General features: G+C 50.8%; 1 protein-coding gene across 1 annotated transcript in view; it reads left to right on the top strand.

Moving 5' to 3' along the window:
- The first annotated feature begins 6,245 nt into the window (after positions 1-6,245).
- Positions 6,246-6,432, top strand: part of GPI (glucose-6-phosphate isomerase) — a 47,909-nt gene continuing 47,722 nt past the window's right edge. The window contains exon 1 of the mRNA XM_037729843.1: positions 6,246-6,264. The gene's annotated coding sequence lies outside the window, so the exon portion shown is untranslated. The remainder of the gene's footprint in view (positions 6,265-6,432) is intronic.

Below are 6,432 nucleotides of genomic sequence, written 5' to 3'. Positions count from 1 at the left end.
ACACTGGAAGTTCATATTAAAAAGCTAGCAAGGGCTGAGTGTGCTGGCCCATGCTTGTAATCCCAACAGTTTGGGAGGCTGACCTGGGAGGATCGCTTGAGGCCAGGGTTCAAGATTAACCTGGGTAACATAGTGAGACCCTCCCAATGTCTTTTTTTTTAAAAAAAGGCCCATATTTTATTCAAATGTGTTCCCATTTAACACAAGCACCCAGTTCTCTTCACTAGTTCTGATTCACAGCACTGATGGAGGCTGGAGGTTAGGAGTTCCGTAGCCCTGGCTGTGCTGAGTCGGGAGGGAAGCTGAGCGGGTGCTACACTTGAGCTCCTGCGGGGGCCTTAGAGGCCGTGGCCTATCTGAGAAATGCTCAGGCAGCAGAGGTACCTGGGAGGCTTATGAGTTTCCTTTCCCTCCTGGGGGCTCCTTGGATGGGGGGCTTCCAGCCTGGAGGCTGAAATGCTGTATGCCAAACATGGGGCTGTGAGGGGATGGCCTTTTGCACACTGTGTGGCCACTGCTGCAACCTGCCTCCTGATGTGGAGACAGGAAATAAACCTTCCCAGCAATCGGCTTCTTGACTGCTCAAAAGCCCTATATGTGGACAGAGTGACCAGCTGCCTTCCAGCCACAGATGCCCAGGAGTCTAAGGCATCTCCAAGGGTAGGCTCTGGAAGTAACACATGCAGCTGGCCTTACAGCACTGGGGTGGGCTGGCTGGGTCCAGGCCTCTGTGTGTCGGTGTGGGGACTGATTATGGCTTGAACTGACTTAAGATGTGGGCCTAGGTGAGGGAGAAGGATTGTTTCAGGGGTGTCACATTCAGCATTCACTAATGTTACATAAGGGCTAAGCCCTTGCTAGGAGCCAGGATGGCAAAGATGCAGTCCTTGCCTTTAAAACTCAGTATTTTGGCTAGGCCTCGTGGCTCAGCCTCTAATTCCAGCACTTTGGGAGGCCAGGGCAGGTGGATCATGAGGTCAAGAGATCGAGAGCAGCCTGGCCAAGATGGTGAAACCCCGTCTCTACTAAAAATAACAAAAATTAGCTGGGCATGGTGACGCGCGCCTGTAGTCCCAGCTACTCAAGATGCTGAGGCAAGAGAATTGCTTGAACCCAGGAGGTGGAGGTTGCAGTGAGCCGAGATTGTGCCGCTGCACTCCAGCCTGGTGACAAGGTGAGACTCCGTCTCAAAAACAAAAAATCAATATTTTAAGGGCAACAACCCATCTTTCCCATCCTTGATAAGGGAACCACCATCCACCAGCAACCCAGTTGTTCAACTAATCTGCAAGTCCTATACGTGTATTCCCAACACACTCAAATTCCACCACGTTCTTACATCTCCACTGCTATCTACCTGGACTTCACCTAGCTCCTGCCTCTCCCCCCACATCCTCAGTGTTTCCCATGCACCCTAACCTACTTCCAAGTAGCCTTGCCATGTGTCCTCCAACTTGCCTACTTGTTGCTCCTAAGGCTCCTAGGACATCTCCATCGGTTTTCTGCGGTCAGAGCCCATCTTCCAGCCTGGCTTCGTTTCTCATAATAGCACTTAGCATCCTCCTGCAATTTTGTGTTTGCATTTGTGCCTCACTAGAATGAAGGCCTCACCAAAGCAAGGAGCAAGTCTTATTCATGGCCACATATTCAAGGTGCAGGACAGCTCCTCCTGTGACCATCACAATACAACTTGAGACAGATGAAAGATGTGTTGCTGGGGCCAGAATTTAACGAATTCTAATACTGAGCAAAAAACAGAACTAGAGGCCGGGTGCGGTGGCTCACGCCTGTAATCCCAGCACTTTGGGCGGCTGAGATGGGAGGATCACTTGAGTCCAAGAGTTCGAGGCTGCAGTGAGCCGAGATCGTGCCACTGCACTCCAGCCTGGGTAATACAGCGAGACTCTCTTTCTAAAAAGGAAAAGCATAGACAACCAGACGAAAAGGCTCTCGCGTTGGGCTAAAGAATACTATTAAATACATCATCAGGGGCTGTTGCAGGACTGAAAAGGGATTAGCACTATGATGGAGCTGCAGAGAGGCCCATGCAGGCCTAGAATAAATGTAAAGCTTTCTATTCTCGTGGAAACGCCTATGTACAATGGGAAAAATGTTTTTAAGTACCTAGCAAAGGATTCACGGGGCTCTGGTAACGAAGCCCCAAAACGACAAGACTCGTTCGCGCAACCCAGGGCCAACACCGAGAACAAACCCTAGGCCTCCTAGGGGTGCGAGGAAGAGGTGGCACCTACACGCACCACTCCCGGTGTGCGCATGCGCACGGCCGCCCCTCACAGCGCGTGCGCACATTCACGCACCATGTCCATTCCAGACGTGCGGACCCGGGTGTCTGCAAGCTCTCTCCCTCGTCGCACCCCCGGCGCCCGACAGTGCGCAGGGACCTGCGTACAAGCGCGAGCCCCGCCCACCCGGACGTGCAAGCCCACACGCACACGCTTCCGCACCCCTCCCCCGTCCGCGCCTGCGCTCAACCCCGCCTACACCTGCTCCTTGGCCTCCCCGGAGAGGATGCGCCAACTCCAGCAGCTCCACGGAACCCCAGAGGCGCGGCTCCCTCGCCTCCGCCTGTTACCATGACTCAGCATCCTCGGTGGGCTCGCTCCCCTCCCCCCAGCAACAGGTCTCGAAAATCCGTCGGCGTGGAAACGCCACGCCCCGCTCCTGACTCCAGCTCAGGCCCTAGAACTGACCACCGCGCCGATCCCCTGCCCCAGTCCCTCTCCCTTCACCCCCATGACCACCTGTCCTCCAGGACCTGCCTGACCCCTGTCCAGCGGCCCTGAAGTAAGGCCTGAGATATCTAACTGCCCATACCTCAGTTTTCCCAGCTTTAGAACGGTGCTCTTGTTTGGAATGTGCTATCCCCAGCCTGCAGTAAGTGCTACCTTCATCAATAGTAGTAGTCAACTGCTTTTCTAGGGCTGCCTTATGCTTGGAACTGAATCTTTGCTATCCAGAGTTAGCACTGCCCCAATACTTCTTAACTTGCCTCTGCTCTCAGATGTACCCTCTGGTTTCCTCCTTTCTCAGAGCCAGATCATCTTGCTGGGGGCATTTGAAGGTACCTGGCTCTGCAGCATGCTCTCTTGGAATTTCCTGGCTAGGTTCTTTCGATTCTTTTGGGTCAGTCCCTGGTCTGGGGGAATGACCCCTCCCAGCTTCACTGCCCCCTAAGCTCTGCGGTTTGCAGGACTTAGCTCAGCAGATAGTAGTGATTGTAGTGATGGTGATAGACAAGAGAACATAAAATTACCTTATGGCTAGGCACAGTGACGCACACCTGTAATCCCAGCACTTTGGTAGGCCGAGGCAGGAAGATCTCTTGAGGCCAGGAATTTGAGACCAGACTGGGCAACATAGTGCAAACCAGTCTCTACAAATAACAATAAGAAGAAATTAGCTGGGTGGAGTGGCTATGCCTGTAGTTCTAGCTACCCAGGAGGCTGAGGTGGGAAAATCGCTTGAGCCCAGAGTTCAAGGCTGCAGTGAGTTGTGGTCATGCCCCGGCACTCCAGCCTGGGTGACAGAGCAAGACCCTGTTTCAACTAATAAGACGGAACTGGGGTGATGAGGAGCAGAGAAAAGCATTGCCTGCTCCTCTACTTTCCCTCCACCTTTTTCCTGGGACTGAAGAGGGCTGCAGTTAAGCACAGGGCTCAGGAAGAAATCAGGCAACCTGGGTTGATTCTTTAGTTAAGAGCAGAGTGGGCTTGTTTCACATTTCTTTCTTTTTTGTTTTTTTGAGACAGGGTCTCCCTCTGTCACCCAGGCTGGAGTGCAGTGGTGCAATCTTGACTCACTGCAGCCTCTGACTCCCGGGTTCAAGTGATTCTCCTGCTTCAGCCTCTCGAGTAGCTGGGATTACAGGTGTCTGTCACCATGCCCAGCTAATCTTTGTAATTTTACTAGAGACAGGGTTTCGCCATGGTTGCCAGGCCGGTCTCAAACTCCTGGTCTCAAGTGATCCGTCACCCAGAATGTTGGGATTACAAGCGTGAGCCACTGTTCCCGGCCCTGTTTCACATTTTTCTGTTAAATGGGTATCCCTCATAGGACTGCCATGAGGGTTGCACGGAGAGGATTTAGCATGGAGCTCTGCACATAGTAAACCTGGCTGGAGTAGTGGCCATGTTATTTGTATTATAGTATGATGATGAATGGCTTTGGATTAGTAATGACCTTTCTCCATACTTTTCTGTGTTTTCTCCCCATAACCACTGTGACTTACAGCCCACCAGAAAGGAACCTAAGTTTCCTGCTAACGTAGAAAATCCAGGCCAGGCACAGTGGCCCGCTCCTCAAATCCTAGCACTTTGGGAGGCCGAGGTGGGTGAATCACGAGGTCAGAAGATTAAGACCATCCTGGCCAACATGGTGAAATCCCGTCTCTACTAAAAATACAAAAATTAGCTGTGTGTAGTGGCACCAGACTGTAATCTCAGCTACTCCAGAGGCTGAGGCAGGAGAATTGCTTGAACCAGGGAGTTGGAGGTTGCAGTGAGCTGAGATGGTGCCATTGCAGTCCAGCCTGACAACAGAGTGAGACTCCATTAAAAAAAAAAATACAAAAATTAGCTAGGTGAGGTAGTGGGCACCTGTAATCCCAGCTACTCAGGAGGCTGAGGCAGGAGAATTGCTTGAACCTGGGAGATGGAGGTTGCAGTGAGCCTAGATCCCACCATTGCACTCTAGCCTGGGCAACAAGAGCAAAACTCTGTTTAAAAAAAAAAGAAAAGAAAATCCATGTAATTTTGGAGTTTCAAAGTAAATGTGAAACTTAAAAGTATGGGGAAAATCTGGAATAGTTGAAGCTTCTGGGAATCACAGAGGCCTAATTGCGAGAGGTGTACATTATGGAAGGTTAAAAGGCAGTGAAAACCTTGGAAACGGCAGTCATCAGAGCCCTCACCTCCTGCCTCTTCTCCAGTACCCAAAGCTGCTTCTATGGGTTCTGGGTGGCTGGGAGAGGACACTGGACAAGACTGTGCTAGTGGACAGGTGAACACCCATAACATCTTTGGAAAGACATGGAGTTGTGAATGACAACTCCAAACAGACACTAAAGGGAATTGTTGTTTACATTCCAGCTGCAGGCAGAGATGGCCCGGACCCAGGAACCTAGGCACTGTGAGATTCACTCTGGCATCTCTCTAGGGGTCATTCTCTTCGCTATTTTTGTCAAGACTAGGGACTAAAGCTCAGGTCTGTCCTCTCTGGCAGGCAGCTTAACACCATCCAAAGCAGAGATTTTCTGCTGCTGGCTGCAGGGCCCTGGGAAAGGACCCTGTTTAGCTGGCCTAAGTTATTTACTCCACTTTGATGGATTCAGGCACGGGAAGAAACAAATAGAAGAGGATGGTTTTAGAACAACAGTCATCCATTTGGTCACCAAAATAACCTACTTCAGAAAAAGGCAGTCAGTGGCCAGGTGCGGTGCTTCATGCCTGTAATCCCAGCACTTTGGGAAGCTGAGGCAGGGAGGTCACTTGTGACCAAGGGTTCGAGACCAGCCTGAGCAACATGATGAAACCTCATCTGTACAAAAAATAACAAAGCTTGTCTCTATAGGAAAAAAATTATCTGGGCGTGGTGGTGTCCACCTGTAGTCCTGGCTACTCAGGAGGCTGAGGTGAGAAGATCTCTTGAGCCTGGGAGGCAGAAGCTGTAGTAAGCTAAGATTGTGTCATTGCACTCCAGCCTGGGTATGACAGAGTGAGACCCTGTCTCAAAAAAGAAAATGGGGAGTCAGTGGTTACTATTGGGATAGAGTCATCTGGGGAAATCACAGGGTAAGTGATAATGGGGCAGTGGCTGCTGAGACTTACCTTCTTACTGGCTGAGGTTCTGTTCTGAAACACCGGATTTGGGGTGGGAATCCTCTTCTGTGCAGATGAATAACTGGCTTGGAAGACCCTGATTGGAGTGTTTCTCAGAACCCCAATAGAACAGATACTGTTCAGCACTACCAGGGTTGTGGTAGCTGTGGACACTCAGTGAAATCTTAGACTTGACAGTTCTTAGAGAAGGGTCATGTAGACAGGGCTATTGCCTGGAAAGTCCTGTGACCACTCAGTGACCACTCATTTCTTTTGTTGTCAGCCTCTCCCCATCTTCTTTCTTTTTTGACAAGTCCTTGCTGTGTCACCCAAGCTGGAGTACGGTGGTGGTCATCACCACAGCCTCAAACTCCTGGGCTCAAGTGATCTTCCTGCCTTGGCCTTTTGAGTAGCTGGAACTCTGCAGGTGTGCACCACCACACACCCCGGTAATTTATTTATAGTATTTTAGAAGCAGCGTTTTGCCATGTTGTGCAGGCTGCTCTTGAATTCCTGGCATCAAGCTATCTCAGCCTCCCAAAGTGCTGGGATTATAGGCAAGAGCACCTAGCCCCTGAGTTCTTTTTTTTTTTTT

The sequence above is a fragment of the Cebus imitator genome, unplaced genomic scaffold, assembly GCF_001604975.1.
Source record: "Cebus imitator isolate Cc_AM_T3 unplaced genomic scaffold, Cebus_imitator-1.0 Scaffold318, whole genome shotgun sequence".
Classification (NCBI taxonomy): domain Eukaryota; kingdom Metazoa; phylum Chordata; class Mammalia; order Primates; family Cebidae; genus Cebus; species Cebus imitator.
The sequence above is the reverse complement of the archived record's forward strand: the minus strand, read 5'-3'. Positions and strand labels throughout refer to the sequence as shown.